Genomic DNA, 24,239 nt, shown 5'->3' on the forward strand with positions numbered 1-24,239 from the left:
AGCCACCCGTCTTCCTCCTCGCGCCACTATTCTTCCGCTCGAGCTCTGTTGCTGTCGCCGCCGCGGGTCTCCTCCTCCTCACCAACTCCGGCTGCTGCATTGACCTGTTGTGTCCAGAGAACACGACGGCGACCTCCGCGACTCACCAGCACCTGTAAGTCCTTGCTGCCCCGTAGAACAGATCTGCAGTAGGGTTCTTCCTGTTCTTCCCGTGTTCTTCACCGTTCTTCGCGGGTTCTCAGTAGATTTGATTTTTACCACCCTTCTTGATCTTAGACCTGCATAGAACCACTGCGGTAGCTGTTTCACTTCCATTCCCAATGTACATAGGCTCCGTTTTACTGCATAATGGCTCCGTTCGAACCTGCAAACTTCTTCTGCGCCTGTTTTAGGTCTAGAAATTTTCCTTTTCAGCCGACCGTTTTGATCCAAATTAATTACTGCAATGTGCGAAACCTGTTTTCACCACACTTAGTAAAAAACTGCACCCGTTGAGTCATGGTGGTTTACATTTCCGGTTTAAAGAAGCCACACGCCGTAGAACCTTCCGGCTCAAAGGAGACCAGGCGCCATAAAATTTTCTGGCTCATCTGTGACAAGGTCGTAGACAATCGAATTACTCTCAATACCTCCAGCAGCTTAGATAACCCGATGCACCGAGATATATGTCATTAGTCCCCTCCATAAGCCGCCACTTTAACATTGAACTCTAAATTTCCTCCGGCTTATAATTAAACCGGGCAAGTTTCCTTTTATCATAGGCTTCCGACTTTCACCATGCCTCCCAAAGCTCCTAAAGCACCCATTACTTGCAATTGGATGAGGTCCAATGTCACCGACGAGACCCTAGCGGATTTTGTAAAGTCGGGTTACCTGCCTAAGAAGGACGTCATGTCCTACCGAGCCCCTGACCCGTCAGAGGAGAGACCACAGCCAAAGGACGGGGAGGTGGTGATTTTTGCGGATCACATGAGCCGGGGCTTCGCACCGCCCGGCTCAAAGTTTTTTAGAGATGTGCTGAACTTCTTTGATCTGCGGCCACAAGACATAGGACCCAATTCTGTGTCCAATATATGCAACTTCCAAGTGTTCTGCGAGGTCTACCTTGGAGAAGAGCCCAGCCTGCTGCTCTTCAGAGAGCTCTTCTACCTGAACTGCCAGAACGAGTGCGCCAACGGGCCAAGTTTGGAACTTGGCGGAATCTCCATTCAGCGACGGAGAGACTGCCTCTTCCCTTACGCCGAGCCGCCAAGCCACCCAAAGGACTGGAACCAGACGTGGTTCTACTGCCAAGACACGTCGCCGGCTGACGAGAGCCCGCTGCCCGGCTTTCGCCCCTCGCGTCTGGAACCAACACACCCTTTGTCAGACAAGCTTACTCAAGCGGAGCGCCAACCTCTGCTCCCCACCATTAACAAGATCAAGGCTCTCCCGGGAAATGGTCTCAATGGAATTGACCTGGTCCGGGTCTGGATCTCGTGGCGGGTAATCCCCTTGAGCCGCCGCCCCGGCTTAATGTGTGAGTACACAGGCCGGAAAGATGACCCCCTGCGACATAGCCGCAACGATCTTCCTGAAGACATTGCTGAGGACATGACCAAGGCTCTCTTGAACGAGAGCTTGGCAGACTGCGGGAGGACCGGCTTAAGCCCCTTCTGCAAGACCAACCCGGCCCCAGCGGTAAGCCGCAGATCTGGACATCCTATTTTCTTCCGTAGATAGCTTTCATCTGAACCTTAAGAAATCGTCATTGTATTCTTCAGGCCGATGACAAATTCTGGAAGGTCAAATATGACCATGAGGCGGCCAAGAAGGCCAGGAAGGCTAAGAAAGCCGCCAAGAGAGCCGCTCCCCGCAAGAAGGGAAGTAGGCCTACTGCTTCAGAGCTGTTGCAACTAAGCGACAGCTCCGAGTCAGAGGTAACCCCGGAACCTGTAAGCTCTTGTTGTATTTGTTGTTTATTTTCTGTCCACCTTATCAATATTGTTCATCAACAGGATGACACCGGAGCAAGTAACCCGGTGGTTGAAGAGGTAATGTCACTTTCCTCCGACTCGGAGCCCTTGCCAAGGCTGAAAGTCCGAAGGGTAACCCGGAAAGTAAGATTTTCACATCCTTTAGCTTATCAAGATCCTCAATTTCTTTTGAAGCGACAGACTCATGAGAGCCGGCGGCATACCCGGACCAACAAGGACGCTGACCTCTCCTCCGGTTTACCTGACGCGTCGAGGAAACGCCGGACCGATGTTATCTCCCTCTTGTACCCTTTTCATCCTTTGGCGGGTGTTTTACGTCAACCGCTCAATTCTTCTGACTCGAACTATCAGGAAACCTCACCCTCCTCTGGTGACTCGATGCAATCAAACCTGCCGGCCTTCAAGACCGTACTCGGGTAATGTTGATCATCTCTTGTTGTGCTTATCTTTGCTCATACCTTTGTACTAACCTTTTTGTCTTTTCAGTGCCCAGGCAAAGCTCACCAAGAGGGCGAAAAAGAACAAGCCGGTCGAAGAACCGGACTTGCCTGAACCGGAGGTAGCAGCTCAAGAACCACCAGCTGCCTCTGCTCCTGAAGCCACCGCTCCAACCGACAAGCGAACCGCAGAAGCTTCTGCTAACCCGGAGACCTCCGGCCCGGCTCAGCCGGTCAACGACCCGGACGTGGTAATCACCCGGACGGAGTTTGTTGAGCCGGGGAGACCTACTGCGCTGGCCAGGTGCTCCGCCAAGGAGGAGTTGCTAGAGCACCGCCGGGCTAATCTGGACCTTACCGACTACGCCAATCTGAACATCGGAGAGATCGTCTCCGGCTATGTCAGTCAGGTGCACAAGAGCCGGGATGTAGAGATCGGCATGGTGAACCAGATTCAGCAGAAGTCTGAGGTACCGCTCTCCTTTCTTCCTGCTTACTGCATAGTTATCTTGTTTATTCTTACCATACTCTAGCCCCCAAGTCTACCACTTATGATAGAATATGTTGTAGACTTATCTTCCGGCTTACTCGCATGAACCGGTAATCTGTAGATAGAGACTTTCAACATGCATTAGCCCCCAAGTGCCAAGTGTCTTTGCTTGGAAAGCGCTTGGGACTTGAAATTAGCATAGTAACTGTTCATTCTATAACCCGGAAATTTATGCAGGCTGCTTGCCAGAAGTTTGAAGCTGACATCTCCGATCTGAAGACCCGCCTGAGGACGCAAGAAACTAAGATCCGGAAGGCAAACGCCAAATTTGTGTCCAGTATTGCTGCTCAGGAGAAGCTGAAAAAGGACTTTGAAACTGAACGGAAAGCCTGGGCCAAAGAGAAGGCTACTCTGGTGAGCCGGGCCGAACAGGCGGAGAAGGCTCTGACAGAGAAAACCAGCGAGCTCTCCGGTTTAAAACGCCACATGTCCCAGATGGTTGCCGCGATCTTCAGTAAGTCATGCCACCGGCTCTCGTCCAGTTTATAATCTTTATATCTCATAACCCACCATTGCCAGCGGCTTATCTTACTCTGTTAAACAGGTCCCAGAAGCGCCAACCTCAACCAAAGTGTGGTGACCAAGCTGAAGGCCGTGTACACCCTGGTGGAGCACCTCTACACCGGGTCACAGCGCGCCTTGGCCGTGGTGGCCCTATCCAATGAGGTGCCGACTCACCTGGCGGAAGTTCTTCGCCGGCTTGCCGTTCTTCCTCAACCTGTCCAAGAGCTGCGACGGGCCTCTGCAAGAGCCGGCGCCATAGCTGCTCTGAGCCGGGCCAAGGCGTTCCTTCCAGAACTAGACCTGGCGGACATTGCCCTTGGCTACCCCAGCTTGAAGGAAGACGGCACCCCCTTCGACCAAAGGGACTTTGCAGCCTGCGTGAAGGTCGTACGCCCGGTGGCCACTCTAAATGGAAATGACACGGATCTGACCAAGTACCAGCCGGGTTACGATGCAGAAAATCAGAGGATCCCCACTCCGCGTTACGAAGCCATCAGCTTAGTCCCGCCGACTCGTAAGCACACCTTTGCCCCGGAAATTGACCCGGCCGGGTTAATTGATGAGGAAGCTCAATTTGAAGCTCTGAGCGGCATTGACTGGAAATCGTCAACTTTCCAGGTCTTGGGAACAGCCGGAGGAGCGGAGAGGGATGAGCCGGAAACTTCAACCCAGCAAGCATCTTAACTCTGTAGGCGGTTTATTTGAAACAATGCTTCACCCTTTTAGACTCGATGAGTCTTGTAATAGAATAGGATCAACACTTTAATTTTGTCGTGCCATCGTGCACTCGTTGAATGCTGAATTCCATTGAAGTTGCTTCCCTATATTTCTCCGGGTCATAGTTGATCATTCATGTTCCTTAAGCATAAATAGTTGTCTTTAACTATCCTGCATAGAAAGGCAAATCCCAAGTCTCTAGGCGGCTTACCGCACGGAGAATCATAGTCTTATGCATATAACCCGGAATATGAATCACAAAAGACTGGTCCTTAATTATGTCCTTGATATAACCGTAACAACACACCTACCGGCCTGCAAGCATACTTCCGGCTTAAATAACCCGGGTAATAAGGTTGGTACCTCAATTCTGGTTTACCAGCCTTAATAACGCCGATTGTGTTCGCCTAGTACTGTAAATCAAAGTTAAGCCGGCAAAGTGAGACTCGCCGTGCATACTTGAAATAATCAGAAGAACTCGCTATAAATCAGAAAAACTTAGGGGCTTCCGGTTCGAATACGACCAGAGACCCGTCCCAAAGGGGTTAGGCTAGGATTCGAATGCGATCATATAGCCCCCAGTGGGTGTGGCAATGCCAATCAAGAGGGTACCGACAGCTATGTTCTCTTTGGTTCGAATACGACCCATGTTTGAACAGGAAGCCCCCAAATGACTTTGAGAATTGTTTCACGACGCTGATTCGAATACGATCCACGTCGGTTCCCAAAGGGGGTTGAACTATGATTCAAATATGACCAAAGAAAACTCCCCAATGAGCTCGGCACTTTTACCAATCAAATGGGTATCGACAGCTATATTCTCTTTGGTTCGAATACGACCGATGTTTGAATAGGAAGCCCCCAAGTGACCTTATTGCATACGGCTAGATTCGAATACGATCATAAGCCGCATCCTCCTTCAAGTTATCATGTGATCTTGCAACGAAAACAACACGTTCACATTTGGAGGAGAAAAAAGGACAGAGGTCCTGCTTTATTGCTTATCATAATATATACATGGTTTAGAGAAATATGTACATTATGAGAGCCGGTGGCTCAAGTGTAATAAGGCCGAAGCTGAGCTATGTTCCACGGCCGACGGGTCTCTTCCTCCGACTTACGTGAATCTTTGTGCTCCCGAATGTCAATGAGGTAATATGACCCGTTGTGCAAATTCTTGCTGACCACAAAGGGCCCTTCCCAAGGCGGGGATAGCTTGTGCGCATCTATTTGGTCTTGGATGAGCCGGAGCACCAGATCGCCTTCCTGGAAGACCCGGGATTTAACCCGGCGACTATGATAACGGCGCAGGTCTTGTTGGTAAATCGCTGAGCGAGCTGCTGCCACATCACGCTGTTCGTCCAACAAGTCAAGAGCATCTTGGCGCGCCTGTTCATTATCCGCCTCAACATAAGCCGCCACTCGAGGCGAGTCATGACGGATGTCACTGGGGAGGACTGCTTCTGCTCCATAAACCATGAAGAAAGGCATGAAACCTGTAGATCTGTTAGGAGTAGTGTTGATGCTCCATAACACGGAGGGCAACTCCTCCACCCAACAACCCGGCGTCCATTGCAAAGGGACCAAAAGCCGGGGCTTGATGCCCTTCAGAATCTCCTGATTAGCTCTCTTAGCTTGACCATTGGATTGAGGATGAGCCACTGATGAAACGTCAAGTCGGATATGCTCTCGTTGACAAAACTCCTCCATGGCGCCTTTGGATAGATTGGTACCATTGTCAGTTATAATGCTGTGTGGAAAGCCAAAACGAAAGATCACCTTTTTCATAAACTGAACTACCATGGCTGCATCACACTTGCTAACTGGCTCCGCTTCAACCCACTTGGTAAATTTGTCAACTGCCACCAAGAGGTGGGTCTTCTTATCCTTGGACCTTTTAAAAGGCCCGACCATATCAAGCCCCCAGACCGCAAAGGGCCAAGTAATTGGGATCATCCTCAGCTCCTGAGCCGGCACATGAGCCCGTCGCGAGAACCTTTGGCAACCATCACATTTACTGACCAAGTCCTCCGCATCAGCATGAGCCGTCAGCCAGTAAAAACCATGACGAAAAGCCTTGGCCACAAGAGACTTTGAACCGGCATGATGGCCACAATCCCCTTCATGAATCTCACGCAAGATATCCTGACCTTCCTCAGGGGAGACACATCGCTGGAACGCTCCCGTAACACTGCGGCGATGCAACTCACCATTGATAACAACCATTGACTTAGACCGCCGGGTTATTTGTCTGGCCAAAGTTTCGTCCTCAGGCAAATCTCCCCGGGTCATGTAAGCCAGATAGGGCACTGTCCAGTCCGGGATGATGTGGAGAGCCGCCACCAGTCATGCCTCCGGGTCAGGGACAGCCAAGTCTTCCTCTGTGGGCAACTTAACAGAAGGGTTATGCAGGACGTCCAGGAAAGTATTAGGCGGCACCGGTTTTCGCTGAGAGCCCAGCCGGCTTAAAGCATCAGCCGCCTCGTTCTTCCTGCGATCGATGTGCTCTACTTGGCAACCCTGAAAGTGCCCAGCAATGGCATCAACTTCGCGGCGATAAGCCGCCATGAGAGGGTCCTTGGAGTCCCACTTTCCTGACACTTGTTGAGCCACCAAGTCTGAGTCGCCGAAGCACCTTACCCGGCTCAAGCTCATCTCCTTAGCCATCCGAAGACCGTGGAGCAAGGCCTCGTACTCTGCTGCATTGTTGGTGCAAGGAAACATCAATTGTAGCACATAATGGAACTTGTCACCTTTAGGGGAAGCCAATACGACTCCAGCCCCCGAGCCCTCCAATTGCCTGGACCCGTCGAAGTGAATAGTCCAATATGTGTTATCCGGCTTTTGTTCGGGCACTTGTAGCTCCGTCCAATCATTGATGAAATCCACCAAGGCCTGAGATTTAACAACAGTGTGTGGCGCGTATTTCAGACCGTGAGGTCCGAGCTCTATAGCCCACTTAGCCACTCTCCCTGTGGCCTCTCTGTTTGGAATGATATCTCCAAGAGGGGCAGAACTGACCACAGTGATGGGATGACCCTGGAAATAATGCTTAAGCTTCCGGCTCGCCATGAACACACCATAAACAAGCTTCTGCCAATGTGGATACCGCTGTTTGGACTCGATGAGCACTTCGCTGACATAATAAACCGGCCGCTAAACCAGATGCTCCTTACCCTCCTCCTTGCGCTCCACCACCACAGCCACACTGACGGCTCGTGTGTTAGCCGCCACATACAGCAATAAAGGCTCCTTGTCAACCGGAGCAGCAAGGACTGGGGGCTCTGCCAGCTGCCTCTTCAAATCCTTAAAAGCAGTATTAGCTGCATCATTCCAGACAAAGTCATCAGTTTTCTTCATCAAGTGATATAACGGCATGGCCTTCTCACCCAAACGGCTTATAAACCGGCTTAAAGCAGCGATGCGACCCGCCAAGCGCTGGACGTCATTTATACACGCCGGCTTAGCCAGGGAGGTGATGGCCTTGATCTTCTCCGGGTTAGCTTCAATGCCTCTGTTAGAAACCAAGAAACCCAAGAGCTTGCCTGCAGGAACACCAAAAACACACTTGGCCGGGTTAAGCATCATCTTGTAGACCCGGAGATTATCAAAGGTCTCCCTCAGATCATCTATCAAGATTTCCTCCTTCCTGGATTTAACCACAATATCATCCACATAAGCATGAACATTGCGCCCAATCTGGATATGAAGACAGTTCTGCACGCAACGCTGATAAGTCGCCTGTGCACTCTTGAGTCCAAAGGGCATAGACACATAGCAGAAGGCTCCAAAGGGATTGATGAATGCCGTCTTCTCCTGGTCCTTAACTGCCATTTTAATCTGATGATATCCAGAATAAGCATCCAAGAAACTTAAGCGCTCACAACCCGCCGTGGCATCAATGATTTGATCAATACGGGGAAGGGCGAAAGGATCAGCCGGACACGCCTTGTTCAAGTCCGTGTAGTCCACACACATCCGCCAGGTGCCGTTCTTCTTGAGTACGAGCACCGGGTTAGCTAACCACTCTGGGTGAAAGACTTCAACAATAAACCCGGCCGCCAAGAGCCGGGCCACCTCTTCACCAATAGCTTTCCGCCTCTCTTCATTAAACCGCCGAAGGAATTGCCTGGCCGGCTTAAATTTCGGATCAACATTGAGAGTGTGCTTAGCGAGTTCTCTAGGTGCACCTGGCATGTCAGAAGGTTTCCATGCAAAAATGTCCCTATTCTCACGGATGAACTCGATGAGCGCGCCTTCCTATTTTGGATCGAGATTGGCACTGATGCTAAACTGCTGAGATGAATCACCTGGAACGAAATCAACAAGTTTAGTCTCATCAGCCGACTTAAATTTCATTGCCGGCTCATGCTCTGTAGTCGGCTTTTCAGAGAGGTCATATCTGTTGGGTCAACATTGTCCTTGTAGAATTTTAACTCCTTTGTTGCACAAACAAATTCTGCATACGCTGCATCGCCTTCCTCGCACTCCAAGGCCACCTTCCGGCTGCCATGCACCGTAATGGTCCCATTGAGACCCGGCATTTTGAGCTGTAAATACACGTAACACGGCCGTGCCATGAACTTGGCGTAAGCCGGCCGCCCGAATATGGCATGATACGGGCTTCTTATCTTGACCACCTCAAAGGTCAACTTTTCCACCCTATAATTGTGCTCGTCTCCAAAGGCCACTTCCAACTCGATCTTGCCGACTGGATAAGCCGACTTACCAGGTACTACACCATGGAAAATAGTGTTTGACTGGCTGAGGTTCTTATCAATCAACCCCATACGACGGAAAGTCTCATAATAGAGGATGTTGATGCTGCTGCCTCCATCCATGAGCACCTTAGTGAACTTATATCCTCCCACCTGAGGAGCCACCACCAATGCCAAGTGACCCGGATTGTCCACCCGGGGAGGGTGATCCTCCCTACTCCACACTATAGGCTGCTCAGACCACCGCAAGTAACGTGGAACCGCCGGCTCAACAGCATTCACAGCCCTCTTATGAAGCTTCTGATCTCGCTTACACAGACTGGTGGTAAACACATGATATTGTCCACCGCTAGGCTGTTTTGGATTGGTCTGATAACCCCCCTGCTGCTGTTGATGACCCTGGCCAGACTGCTGATTAAAGCCCCCTTGACCGTTCTGAGGATTGGAATTTGAGCCGCCGCCCGGGCCATGAAAGCCGCCGGCGCTTGAGTCACCGCCCGGGCCATTGTTGCCGTTAAAGGCGTTGGAATTCTTAAAGGCCTTCATGATTGCACAATCCTTCCACAGATGAGTAGCCGGCTTCTCTCTAGAGCCATGCCTTGGACAGGGCTCATTCAACAGCTGCTCCAGCGTCGGGCCTGACCCGCCGGCTCAGGGAGGGGGCCTCCCCTTGCGTCTCTGGCTATTACCCTGTGAGCTGGCGTTCGCCACGAACTCTAGGCTGCCGTCGGCCTTACGCTTGCCACTTCCTTGGTTCCCCGGGTTATGCTGAGGACCCTTGCCATTGCCGTTCTTCTTTCCCTTCCCTGTCCTTTCATCATCTGAAGCGGGGTCCTTGGTACTATCAGAATCGGCGTACTTGACGAGAGCCGCCATCAGCGTACCCATATCATAGCAGTCGCGCTTAAGCCGCCAAGTTTCATCTTCAGGGGCAGAAAACGACAATTTTGCTCCAACATCAAGACTGCAGAGCCGGCATCCATCTTATCCGATGAATGTATGATCTCCTTGACCCGGCGAACCCAGTGTGTCGTAGACTCACCCTCCTGTTGTTTATAGTTAGTCAAATCCACTATTGACATAGACTGCCTACAGGTGTCTTCGAAGTTTTGTATGAACCGGGCCTTCAGCTCAGCCCAAGATCCAATGGAATTCGGCGGTAGCCCTTTCAACCAAGTGCGGGCGGTCCCATCTAGCATCATGGTGAAGTACTTGGCCATCGCCGCTTCACTGACCTCCAGTAGTTCCATGGCCATCTCGTAGCTTTCGATCCAGGCTGCGGGTTGTAAGTCAGCCGTGTAATTAGGCACCTTCCTAGGGCCTTTGAAGTCCTTGGGTAGACGTTCATTGCGGAGAGCTGGCACTAAACAAGGGACACCTCCGGTCCTTGTAGGGATACCCACCTCGATGGAAGTCGTCGGATAAGCCGGGGGGTCTGGTAAGCCGTCAACTGAGGCACCTGCTCCGCCTCTTGTCGCGCTCTATCTTGGTCTGCTACGTGAAAAGCTCCGTTATGAACCGGGCCATGGCCAGGGGGCGGGTCATGGCGTCGGACATTACTTGAGCCGGTTGCTGAGACCATGTGTCCGCTATAACTCGGGCTCCGGCCTGGACGAGGGGTCGAGTGGATCCTGTCCCGGCTGTAAGAGTACGCCTCTTGCTGTGCCAGCGCTGTTTGAAGGAGTTCCCTGACCCGGCGGGTTTCAATAGCCGTTGGAGAGTCGCCGTCAATTGGGAGGGCCGCCAGCCGTGCTGCCGCGGCGACCATGTTCTCCAGCGGGTTATCATAAATACCCGGTGGTATCGGTACATACTGAGGTGGGGCAGGGCTCACCCGGGGAGGCCCCATCACTTGTGGCTGAACAGGGGTCCCGAACCCGGGCACTGTGATCCCTGGCGGGTTACTGGACCCTGCACCTGGCGTGTTGAAGAGGTTTTGAGGATCGTAGACCGGAGGGAGCCGAGACTGGGCCTTCTGATGCCTCCTTCTCATGACCTCATTGGATGCGTTCTGATCCATTGTGAGCCGGAAGGACTGCGCCTGAATCAGCTGAGTCTGGGCGTCGAGAGTCGCCCTCTCTGTAGCCATCCTGATCCCTTCCGCTGCCAGATCCTCCTTGGCTTTCACTAGATCTAACTTTAACTGCGCTACCTCCGCGTCATGCTGAGCTTGATCCGCCGGGTCAACCACGGCGGTCAACAGAGCCGTCATCTTGTCCGTGAGATCCATCAGTACCTGAGCCGGCGAGGGCACCGGGTTTCCCGCCCCAGCAGCAGGGTTCTGAACAGGCTGCGCACCGACCATGAAGATTCCAACCCGGCTCGGCGGCTCAAACGGGTCCGGAATACTGTCACCATCGGAACAACCCATGAGCCTGCCATCTTGAAGTTGATACAACGAGTTTGACTCATCTGTGGACGACTCGCCGTCAGAGCCGGCGGCCGTCTCATCACCAGATCCAGATCGATCAGAGGGCCCTCCATGGATACATCCCGGTATCCGTACTCTATCGAGCCGGCGTCGGGGCCCCAGTTTGCATCATCGATGTAGAGCTTGCCGCGACGACTCTTGGTCATCCGGCCCACAGCGTATCCCTTGAGCCCTTCGAAGCTGCCCTTCAAGAACTCAAATCCACCGTGCGCCAGCCCCACGGTGGGCGCCAACTGTCGTGGAATTGTCACGGCAGATGTCCTCAAGCTAGGACTTAGTCGTGGAGCCATCGCCACTAGGAAGCTTGAAGGGGTTAAACGGGACAAGGAACACGAGGGTTTATACGGGTTCGGCCCCTTACGGTGAAGGAAAAAGCCTACGTCCAGTTGAGGTGGTATTGATTAGGGTTTCGATGACCAGGGAGCTTAATGGCTATGCCTGGCTCTCGACGAGATCTTTCTTGTCCCTAAACCGCTGCCGGGTCGTCCCTTTATATAGGGAGGCTGACGCCCAGCAGCTCTCAGAGTCCCGGCCGGCTCATAAGAGTGTTCGGCTCGGTCTCTCAACTATTCTTTCCTTACGCTACAAGTTCTACCATAATGGCGGTTGTAGCTACGGGCCTTTAAGCCATCTCCGGGTCTTAAGCCCATCTTCGGCCCGCCGTCTTCGAGCTTGGAGCCGGGCTTCAGGTGATGACCCTTATGTGTAACCCGGCCCCGCCGGGCGGGTGACTCTAAGGGTTATATCCTCAACAGAGGTGGTCCTCGCGTTCCCAGGTGGCTTCCCGGTCGGAATGGTGCGACCACTTCACTTTCAGGAATTTGATTGACTTGTTGCGAGTCTTGCGCTCAGTTTCTTCAAGAATAGCAACGGGGTGCTCATGATAAGACAAATCTTCTTGGAGGCCAATCTCTTCGAAGTTGATAGTGTGCTCAGGCGTCTTGAAGCACTTGCGGAGCTGTGACACGTGGAACACGTCGTGCACGTTCGCGAAGTTAGAAGGAAGCTCAAGTTGATAGGCGAGGTCGCCTCTTTTGCCAATGATCTTGAAAGGACCCACGTGTCTAGGGGCAAGCTTCCCTTCGATACCGAAGCAACGAGTGCCTTTCATTGGAGAGACGCGGAGGTAGACATGGTCTCCGATCTCGAAAGCCAAATCACGGTGCTTACTATCATAGTAACTCTTCTGGCGCGATTGCGCGGCTTTGAGATTATCACGGATGACTTTACACATTTCTTCAGCTTCAGTGATTAAGTCATTGCCAAGAGGTTGGCGTTCACCAGTCTCTGACTAATTGAGAGGAGTACGGCACTTTCTGCCATAGAGAATCTCGAATGGGGCCTTGCCCGAACTCGCTTGGAAGCTGTTGTTGTAGGAGAATTCGGCATATGGAAGACAATCTTCCCATTTCATGCCAAAGGAAATAACACAAGCCCCAAGCATATCTTCAAGAATTTGATTGACTCGCTCGACTTGGCCACTAGTTTGAGGATGGAAAGCTGTGCTGAAGCGAATGTTTGTGCCCATGGCCTTCTGGAAGGAGTCCCAGAACTTAGAGGTGAAGATGCTTCCACGATCAGAAGAAATCAATTGTGGAATGCCGTGCAAGGAGACAATTCTGGAGGTGTATAGCTCTGCCAACTGAGCTGCTGTGATGGATTCTTTGATTGGAAGGAAATGAGCGACTTTAGAAAGCTTGTCGATGACAACGAAGATAGCATCATTTCCGCGCTTGGACTTTGGAAAACCAATCACGAAGTCCATTTCGATATGATCAAACTTCCATTCTGGGATAGCAAGAGGTTGGAGGAGACCAGCTGGTCGTTGGTGTTCTGCTTTCACTCTTCGACAGACATCACATTCATTCATGAATTGAGCAATTTCTCGCTTCATTCGAGTCCACCAATACGACTGCTTGAGGTCATGGTACATCTTCGTACTTCCAGGATGAATGGAAAGAAGAGAATTGTGTGCCTCGTTCATAATGACTTTCCTTAGATCACCTTTAGGAACCACAATCCGGTCCTCGAAGAATAAAGTGTCTCTGTCATCAATGCGATAGCACTTGTATTTGGAAAGACCCTTGTCGATACCACGTTTCACCTTCTTCACCATGGCATCAAGGAGTTGAGCCTCACGAATTTGATCTTCCAAAGTAGGAGAGACTATGAGGTTGGCAAGAAAGCCTTGAGGAACAACTTGAAGATTCAGCTTGCGGAAAGCTTCACAAAGATCCGGTTGGAATGGCTTGAGAATTAAGCTGTTGCAATAAGCCTTCCTTCTCAAAGCATCTGCAATGACATTGGCCTTGCCTGGAGTATATTCAATACTCGGATTGTACTCTTGAATCATTTAGACCCATCGAGTCTGCCTGAGGTTGAGGTTGGGCTGAGTGAAGATGTACTTGAGACTCTTGTGATCGGTGAATATGTCCACTTGTCTTCCCAACAAGAGATGTCTCCACGTTATTAATGCATGGACAACTGCCGCCAACTCAAGATCGTGAGTGGGGTATTTCTTCTCATTGGGCTTCAACTGACAAGAGGTATAGGCCACAACTTTCTTCTCTTGTATTAACACAGCACCGAGACCTTGGAGAGAAGCATCACAGAAAACTTCAAATGGCTTGGATTCATCAGGAAGAGTTAAGACAGGAGCTGTGACTAGTTTCTCTATGAGAGTGTTGAAAGCAACGTCACACTCAGGAGACCAGACATACTTCACATGCTTCTGGAGGAGGTTGGAAAGAGGCTTTGCAATCTTGGAGAAATTCTCAACGAATCTTCGGCAATAGCTTGCAAGACCAAGAAAACTGCGGAGCTGCTTGACATTCTGAGGAGGTTCCCAATTCACAATTGCGGACACCTTCTCGGGGTTAACAGCGATGCCCTTGGCAGAGATGATGTGACCAAGGAAAAGAACTTCATCAAGCCAAAACTCACATTTGGAGAACTTCGCATAGAATTGATACTCTCTGAGTTTGTCGAGCACCAATCGCAAATGTTTGGCATGATCCTTCTTATTCTTGGAGAAGACCAATATATCATCGAGATACACCAGGACGAATTCATTGGTATAGGGGTTGAAGATGAAATTCATCATCCGAGAGAATACTGGAGGAGCATTGACAAGGCCGAAAGACACGACAGTATATTCATAAGAACCAAAGCTTGTTCTAAATGCTGTCATGGGAATATCTTCTTCACGAATGCGAATCTGATGATAACCCATACGAAGGTCAAGCTTGGAGAATACTTTAGCACCTTTGAGTTGCTCGAATAGCTCATTGATGTTGGGAAGTGGATACTTGTTCTTGATTGTCTTCTTGTTCAATGGACGGTAGTCGACACAAAGTCGGTCCGTGCCATCCTTCTTCTTGACAAAAAGAACACCACAACCCCATGGAGATGAACTCGGTCTGATCAAACCCAGATGCTCTTGTTCATCGAGCTGTTTCTTCAATTCCTTCAGCTCGTTGGGTCGAAGCTTTTATGGACGCTTGCAAACGGGTTCAGTGCCTGGCTCAAGATCGATAATGAACTCAACTGGCCGGTGAGGAGGCATACCCGGAAGCTCTTCTGGAAAGACATCTTGATACTCACAAACGACTGGAATTTGAGAGATGGCATTCAATTCGCCCTTCTCATTGAGAGAAAATAACCGAATGGTTTCATCACGAGCGGCATAAATGATAACATCCTCAGAAGAGTGTGTCAATTGAATTTCCTTGGCAGCACAATCAAGTTGAGCCTTGTGCTTAGAAAGCCAGTCCATCCTGAGAATAAGATCAATATCCGAGTCACCAAGAACAACTGGTTTAGACAGAAATTTAAAGTTCCCCATCTTGATGGAAACATCCGGGACACAATTATTAGATGTCATTTGCTTGCCCGGAGACACAACCTTCAACGGGATAGGAATCTTTTCCGTCACAAACTCATGCTTGGCAACAAAAGGTCTTGAAATGAAAGAAAGCGATGCACCAGTATCAAAAAGAACTTTTGCAGGAATATCATTAACAGGAAGATTACCCATTATCACATCAGTAGATTCCTCCGCTTGAGCTGCATTCATCATGTTCACCTTAGCAGACTTTGGATTATGCTTGACCACTGCATTGCTGGAAGATCTGACAGGAGGAGGAGGCGGAAGACGCCTTTGGTTGAAGCACTTGTTAGCATAGTGACCTTTCTGCTGACACTTGTTGCAAGTCACCTCTGAGAGTGGACGGTGATAAGGAGCATTGGACTTTGGAGCTTGATTCTGAGACTTGTTCTGATAGCCAGAGTTGGAAGAACCATGGCCACCTTTGTTCTTCTGCTGGTAAGGCTGACGAAACGAAGGAGGAGGAGGCAACCAGAACTTCTGTTGCTTAGCAGCCACAAGTGAGGAAGAAGAAGACTGAACTGCGTCTCTGACTCTCTTCTTAGAAGCCTCACACTTGAGCTGAGCAGCCTCTTGCTTCAGTGCCATGTTATAGAATTGATCAAACTGAGTAGGCTCAACAAGAACGAGAGCTAACTGCAGATCCTCTCTAAGGCCACCTCTGAAGTGATAGATCATGCTCTTTTCATCAGGAACGTCTTGTTTAGCGAAGCGAGCAAGTTTCTGAAACTCGATGTTGTATTGATACACAGACATGTTGCCTTGCTTGAGATTGCGGAACTCCTCACGCTTGCTCTCAACAACACTTTGTGGAATGTGGTGAGCTTTGAAATCCCGACATAAGTCAGTCCAAGTGATCACACGACCTCCTCTGGAATCTTTGTATTGCTGAAACCAATCAGCAGCTTGGTCCTTGAGCTGAAAAGAAGCAAACTTGACATAGTCCTCAGGCCTGACATTGCTACATTCAAAATGCTTGTTGATGTCCACAAGCCAATCATCGGCATCCGTGGCCTCGGCACAGTAGCTGAAAGACTTGGGCTGATTTGCGATAAACTGGTTGAGTGTTGCGAAGTGAGGCTGATTGTTGCCTTGGCCTTGATTCCCTTGATTACCTTGCCCTTGGGTGCGTTCTTGCAAGAGTTGCAGAATCATCTGAGCATTGGCGTTGGTGGCTGCCATGATAGCTTGCCATGCCTCCGGAGGCGGAGGTGGTGGCGGAGGGTTCGCCTAACTCCCTTCGTTGCGATCCGGATTCTGACGCGTTGGCAGAGCCATCCTGAAGAGGGTGACATCCGTTAACATCTTGATAGACAAATAAATAAGTAGAACCAACGGATAGAAATTGCAACATATAGTCTTCACAATAAACATTCGAACGAGGGTGAACGAATGAATTCCATAGTAAATCATCACACTTCCATAAGTTGAGAAGCCACTTGAAAAAGATATGGAATCAACATATGACTTCGAAGCAACTCGAATACCACAATTCAAAACAAAACAAAGTATTGGCTTGCAGAATAAGCCGGAACAAACATATGATAGATATTTCGTCCGAAGTTTTCGTGGTGGGGCCCACACGGGCTCGATCGTACAGCACCATCATGTACAAGGCTGTGCACATGACATACGAAGCGTCCCCGAGTCGGCATAGCCAAGGACTCTTTAAGACACTACGAGACCACTGTAAAACCAACCGTGTACAGGCGGACCACTAGATGTCGAACCCCAATCTCGTATCATGCGTCTGTCGGAAACATATCCTAAGGCTACTTGAATTCCCACTTATAAACTCCCGAAACTTTCTGGTTATGCAATCTGGTGTTGGGGATACAGGGGACACAAAATATATCACCCAAACTAGCAATCCCTAGATCCAGCTGTATCCATCCGTCAACACATAACCAAGAAACCTTCGGAAATCGTGTACCTCAACCTTCGAAAAGCATCCGTTATACGAGTTATGGCAATACTCCCGAACTCCCGCCCCAGTACTGGGTGGCGTCGAGGTGATCTCACCAACAACTGCATAAAAGAGATTTCGATGTCGGCGAAACTCAGGTATTCCAGAGCTGCAACGATAAAATTGTGACGACAACACCTCGGAGCTCAACTCTCCGGGACACTGCCACAACCCCTAAATGTCAGGAGGCACCAAGAACAATGTTCTCGTCACAAAACCATCGGAACGATTCCAAGATACCCGCGTGATCCTAAAAAATTTTTTGGTGAAATTTGAGGAGAGAAGAGTCAAAACTTCTACGTCAGGAGACCTCACCAGAGCGACGAAGGGACTGAGGAGTAAAAAGAATCCTACTCTCCGATATATATAATCCTAAGACTCAAAACATTTTTTTCTAGACTCAACAACGCCAGCGATTCGATCAAGCAGGGGGCTCCTAAGTCGGGGATGGCTTTGATTACCAACTTGTAACGCCCACGATGCTGCTATATCTCCCACGTGTCGAGGCACGACTTAGAGGCATAACCGCATTGTGGTTTTGTCGCAAGAAGGGTCATCTTCACACAATCCCATGTAATGAACAAGAATGGGATAAAGAGTTGGCTTACAATCGCCACTTCACACAATACATAAATATAATTCATACATCATCCAAAATACACACATAGACCGACTACGGTCAAGATCCAAATGAAAATAAGATAACCCCAAATGCTAGGTCCCCGATCGTCCCAACTGGGCTCCACTACTCATCATCAGGAAAAGACACATAGTAACGACCACATTCCTCATCGAACTCCCACTTGAGGTCGATCCCATCATCTGCACTGGCATCGTCGGCACCTGCAACTGTTTTGGTAGAATCTATGAGTCACGAGGACTCAGCAATCTCACACCCGCGAGATCAAGACTATTTAAGCTTAGGAAAGGATGGTGTAATGAGGTGGAGCTGCAGCAGGCAATAAGCATATATGGTGGCTAACAAACGCAAATGAGAGCGAGGAGAGAAGCAACAGAACGGTCGTCATCTAGCAATGACCAAGAAGTGATCCTGAACTCCTACTTACGTCATGCATAACTCAAACCGTGTTCACTTCCCGGACTCCACCGAGAAGAGACCATCACGGCTACACACACGGTTGATGTATTTTAATTGGGTCAAGTGACAAGTTCTCTACAACCGGACATTAACAAATTCCCATCTGCCTCATAACCGCGGGCACGGCTTTCGAAAGATAATACCCTGCAGGGGTGTCCCAACTTAGCCCATCATAAGCTCTCACGGTCAACGAAGGATAAACCTTCTCCCGGAAAGACCCGATCAGTCTCGGAATCCCGGTTTAAAAGACATTTCGACAATGGTAAAACAAGACCAGCAAAGCCGCCTGAATGTGCTGACAAATCCCGATAGGAGCTGCACACATCTCGTTCTCAGGGCACACCGGATGAACACTACGTACAGCTAAAACCAATCCTCGAGTTTCCCCAAGGTGGCGCTGCAAGTGGCTCTAGTTTGGACCAGCACTCAGAGGAACACTGGCCCGGGGGTTTAAATAAAGTTGACCCTCGGGCTCGCGAGAACCCGGGCGAAAAAGCTTAGGTGGCAAATGGTAAAACCAAAGTTGGGCCTTGCTGGAGGAGTTTTATTCAAGGCGAACTGTCAAGGGGGTCCCATAAATCACCCAACCGCGTAAGGAACGCAAACTCAAGGAACATAATACCGGTATGACAGAAACTAGGGCGGCAAAAGTGGAACAAAACACCAGGCATAAGGCCGAGCCTTCCACCCTTTACCAAATATATAGATGCATTAATTAAATAAGAGATATTGTGATATATCAACATATCCATGTTCCAACATGGAACCAACTTCAACTTCACCTGCAACTAGCAACGCTATAAGAAGGGCTGAGCAAAAGCGGTAACTTAGCCAAACAACGGTTTGCTAGGAAAGGATGGTTAGAGGCTGACATGGCAATATGGGAGGCGTGATATAGCAAGTGATAGGTAGCGCAGCATGGCAATAGAGCGAACAACTAGCAAAGCAAAGATAGAAATGATTTCGAGGGGTGGTCATCTTGCCTGCAAGGTTCTTAGAGTTGTCGAAAGCTTGATCCTCGTAAGCGTACTCAACAGGTTCCTCGTTCACGAACTCGTCTCCCGGCTCTACCCAAGACAACAACACAAGCAATCGAACCACAATAAATCACGGGAAATGCACAAGCAACATGATGCAAAACATGTATCATATGCGAGATATGATATGCGATGCATATGCGTGCTCCGGAAGGAAAATGATGAACAAGGCAGTAACTTGGCAAACCAAGCATGCCACTGGAAATATGAGATGATTTCGGTCGAAATCGATATAAAGATCACCGGAAACGGATGCACGGTTTGCAAATGGCAAGCAAAACAAGAATGACACGAATCTGCGATTAACAGCATGATAGCACTTAAAATGCAACAAGTAACACTGCTACAGCACTCCAACATAGCAACAAAGCATATGGCAGTAATCTACAGGAGATGCTTGACAAAAGATGAACACTGAGCTACGGCTAGTTCACAACATAACAAGCTCAAACAAGCATGGCAAAAGTGCAAAAGATAACAGGTTCACAGACTTGGTGAAATTACTGGACATGGCAGAAAAATGCATCAGGTAGCAATGTTCAGAGCACAAAATCAACATGCTACAGGAACTTAACATAGCAAAACAAGGCATGGCAGTATTCTACTAAATGTATGTGACAAAAGTCCCTTACTGACCATAAGCCAAAAAGGACCAGAAGATATGATGGCAACCATGTAAACATAGCAAGTTCCGTTATCAGGTTTCAGACTTAGCAGAAAACAGAGCATGGCAGAAACAATAATATGAAGGCATCTTGGTGAGCTTGATGCACTCACCACAAAGTAATGCATGACAAAACAAGCATACGTACAGCAAGATGGCATGTTTATGAAGCTATCCATGGCAAGATAGAATACATAGCAAGTATGGATCAACTACAACAAGCTTGGCAAAATTGAATAACATGTAAGCAATCTGCCAGAAATATTTTATAGCAAAAGTAGAGCGAGATTGAGTCATGCTATGGCACTCCATAATTGCAAAAAAGGGCAGTACTGGATCAATTACAACAATATCCACAAAACATCCTTACTGAACATCTCCAAAATATGCATGAATCTCTCTGTAGCATGAAGTTTGCATGGCAACAAAATAACAGCAGACAAGGACTTAGAGAAATCACTAAGTCCCTGAAATCAGAAACATTACGGGGCCTAGTTTGCATGCTTGGTCTAGTCATCAAAGAGATCACAAAAATACATGGCATACACCCTTGGAAAGATAGAATGGCATGCACCAAAACATATATAGAGCTTATGCCCATAAGATGCACAACTTAAATGATACAAAAATAACAAATCTCCAAGTTCTGCTAAGAACCAGCAGATAACAGCAACTAGCACTCTGGCACCAGAGATTTGGGCATCAAGATGGCCTCTAATGAACATGGTACAATTGAACAAAATGTAGAGCATCACGAGGCAAACAATTCGATATATTACACGCATGAAACAGAGCTACATGCAGAGAGATACGATGCTATGAACATGGACACATGCTGAGAAAAATAAATGACTTGGGAAAAATCGGGGGTCGAGGAGAAAGTCAACGCACGGAGCTTTCCAGATCGGATCGAGCCCGACGACGACGGTTGCCGGAGCTGGGCTGCTGCCCGCGGCGGCGCGGAGGAGGAGGAGGTGCCGGGGCCCGGGGGAGATGACGGCAAGGAGGAAGGAGGACGGCGGCGAGGCGGCGGCGGACGGCACCGGCGACGTGGGGCGGCGAGGCGGCGGCGGCGGGGCACGGCGGCGGCGAGGCGAGGCATGCGGCGGGGAGGAGGCGTCGGGCGCGGGGGAGGAGGCAGGCGCGGGCGGCGGGGCGCCGTGGGCCGCGGGGGCCGGCCCCGGGCTTCGGCGGGCCGCGGCGGCGCGGGGTACGGGCCGCGGCGCGGCTGCCACGTGGCGGGCGCTGGTTCGCTGCGGCTTCGTCCGGCGGCGGCTGGACGCGGAGAGGAGTGGGTTAGGGTTTGGACTACGAACGTAAATCGGGAGGGGTGCAAATATATAGCTAGAGGGAGCTAGGAGAGTCCAAATGAGGTGCGGTTTTGGTCCACATGATCGTGATCGAACGACCTAGAGCATGGAAGAGAGTTTGGTGGGTTTGGGGCTGTTTAGAGAGGGGGTTTTGCTGCAACACAGAAATGGACTTTGCGGTTGCCCGGTTAACCGTTGGAGTACCAAACGACCTTCAAATGGAACGAAACTTGACCGGTGATCTCCCGGTGGTATACTAGGGCCACTTGACAAGCCTCGGTCCATTCCGAGAATGTTTGACACCCGCTCACGAAAGAAAACAAGAGGGGTGCGCCGGAGGAGATGGGAGCGCCGGATTGCAAAACGGACAACGGGGAAAATGCTCGGATGCATGAGACGAACACGTATGCAAATGCAATGCACATGATGACATGATATGATATGCATGACATGGACAAAAGCAAAACGAAATACAAAACCCGACCACGAAGGGAATATCATAACACATAGCCGAAAATGGCAAGAGTTGGAGTTATAAATATGGAAAGTTACATCCGGGGTGTTACATTCCTCTTGCGCCTAGGTGCTAGTCCAACAACGAACATAGGAAGTGTTAGTGTACATCAAACTATGAGACTACATATAAAGAAGCATGCAACTGTAACTTGACTCCAGCAACTACCTTCTTGCTGTTGAAGCTCACAAAGTTCATCTGATCTTGCCAACTCATCTTGTATCAAGAGTGCTTCGGAAGTAGTGTCAGGTGGCAAGGGAGCTTGGGAACGTGCTGCTAGCTGAGTTGACCAACGAGTAAATCGTGCAGCTGGTGGTACTGTGGAAGGTGTTGCAACAACTAGGGCTGTCTCTGCTTGTTTGGTGGCAGCTATTTGTTTCTGTTTGGCTTGTTCTGCAGCTCGTGTAGCACGGGATACCATGTCGGTACAATTTTCCGCTGGACTTTGACCTTCTATTGCACCATCAGTACCAGCAGAATCTGCAGGATTCTTCCGCTTCCCTTTCCCTGTCGTTCTGTGTTGCTTCCTCTTTCTCTATGACATGTTAAGTCAAGCCGACAAGAAAAACGAATAACAATTTAGTTCTTCAGAACAAATTGATGCGTGATACAGACGAACTGAACTTTGATGTTAGATAACCACATGATAGGAGGATGTAATATGTACGAAAAACAGGACGGCATGAGATAACCAGAACTATGATGTGTAAACTAAGCAGAAGACATTTCACTAAATTAGAAGCAATGCAATGGAAGGTAGACACCATATGAAAGATGCTACAAATATCGTTCTGCCAAGTTAACAATATCACACTGCCAAGCTAGAGAAAGCACCTCGGATGCCGGTTTCGCCTGAAGTCCGCCATCAGTCCCTGCCTTATTTTTTTCCTTCCTCTTTCTTAATTGTATTGCCTTGTCAAGTCAAACCCACAAGAAAAATGAATAAAAATTTGTTTTTCAGAACTCATTGATGCAAGATGCTGACGAGCACTACTTTAATGTAAGGCGACCGCATGATAGGACGATTGAATGTGTAAGAAAAAAGGACAGCATTGCATATACACAGCTATGATGTGTGTAAACTAAGCAGAAGGCATCTCAACATATTAGAAGCAATGAAAGCTAGACACCATATGAAAGATGCAACGAATATCACTCTACCAAGTTAAAATTGTCTCGTCATAAGTGCCATTTCAACAAACTAGAAGTAGTACAAGCTAGAAAAGAATGCGAGATGTAACCTATATCACACTCCCATGTCAAACGTGTCTTATGATAAGTGATTGTTGCAGGTTACACAACAGTAGTACTTTGATGTAAGAACATGGTGTGATAGATAGATATTGTATGTTCTAGAAACAGGAACACGTGTCTTAGTCACAAGTATAATGTGTAAAGTAAGCAGATGAAATTCAACAAAAATAGAAGCAATACAAGCTAGACATCATACATAAAATGCAACCACATATAACAGTGACAAGTTAGAGGGAGCACCTGTGATGGTGCACTAGGGGAGACGTGCTCATCACAAACACAGCTACGGTGAGTGTCTATGCATGTGTTGTCTTGGAAATCATCTTGGGGGGGGGGGATAGTGGAGTAGAATCTGTAGAGGCCCTCCGTTTGGAAGGAGCACCTTCATCCGCTGCCTTGCTAACTTCCTTCCACTTTATTGATTTTGAATTTTCAAGTAAAACCGACAAGAAAAAGCAATAAAATTCACTCTTCAGAACTCATTCGTGCATGATACTGACAATCACTACTTTGATGTAAGGCAAACACATGATTCTAGGATGGAATAATACGAAAAATAGGACGGCATGGCATATTCACAACTGTTTGTGTAAACTAAGCAGAAATCATTTCAACAAATAAGAAGCAATGCAAGCTAGACACTACATGAAAGATGCAACCAATATGACTCTGCCAAGTTAAAAGCGTCCCATCATAAATGGCATTTCAACAAATTAGAAGTTTCGCATGCTATAAATCATATGAAAGATGCAACTAATATCACACTGCATATACAGAAGGTGTCTCGTCATATTGATTTATGCGGGATACAAAAAAATAGTTTTATGTAAGGACATGCTTAATAGACAGATGTACTATGTATTAAAAACAGGAAGGCATGTCACATTAACACGTATAATGTATAAACTAAGCAGAATAGCACATGCAATTTAACCAGATTAGAAGAATTGCAATCTAGACACCATATGCAACATGCAACCATATATCACGCTGCCAAGTTAGAGCAAGCACCTGCGATGCTAGTGTAGGGGAAATGCGGTAATCAACTATAGAGCTACGTTCACTATCTTCATCTAGCCTTGCTGTTTCTTGAGAATCATGTGGGGAGGCTGACGCTGCATTCCTTGAATGAGGATATTTTATCACAGTAGTCCACTGTCCTGACTGCCTCATCAT

Source organism: Aegilops tauschii, chromosome 5, assembly GCF_002575655.3.
Source record: "Aegilops tauschii subsp. strangulata cultivar AL8/78 chromosome 5, Aet v6.0, whole genome shotgun sequence".
Taxonomy (NCBI): Eukaryota; Viridiplantae; Streptophyta; class Magnoliopsida; order Poales; family Poaceae; genus Aegilops; species Aegilops tauschii.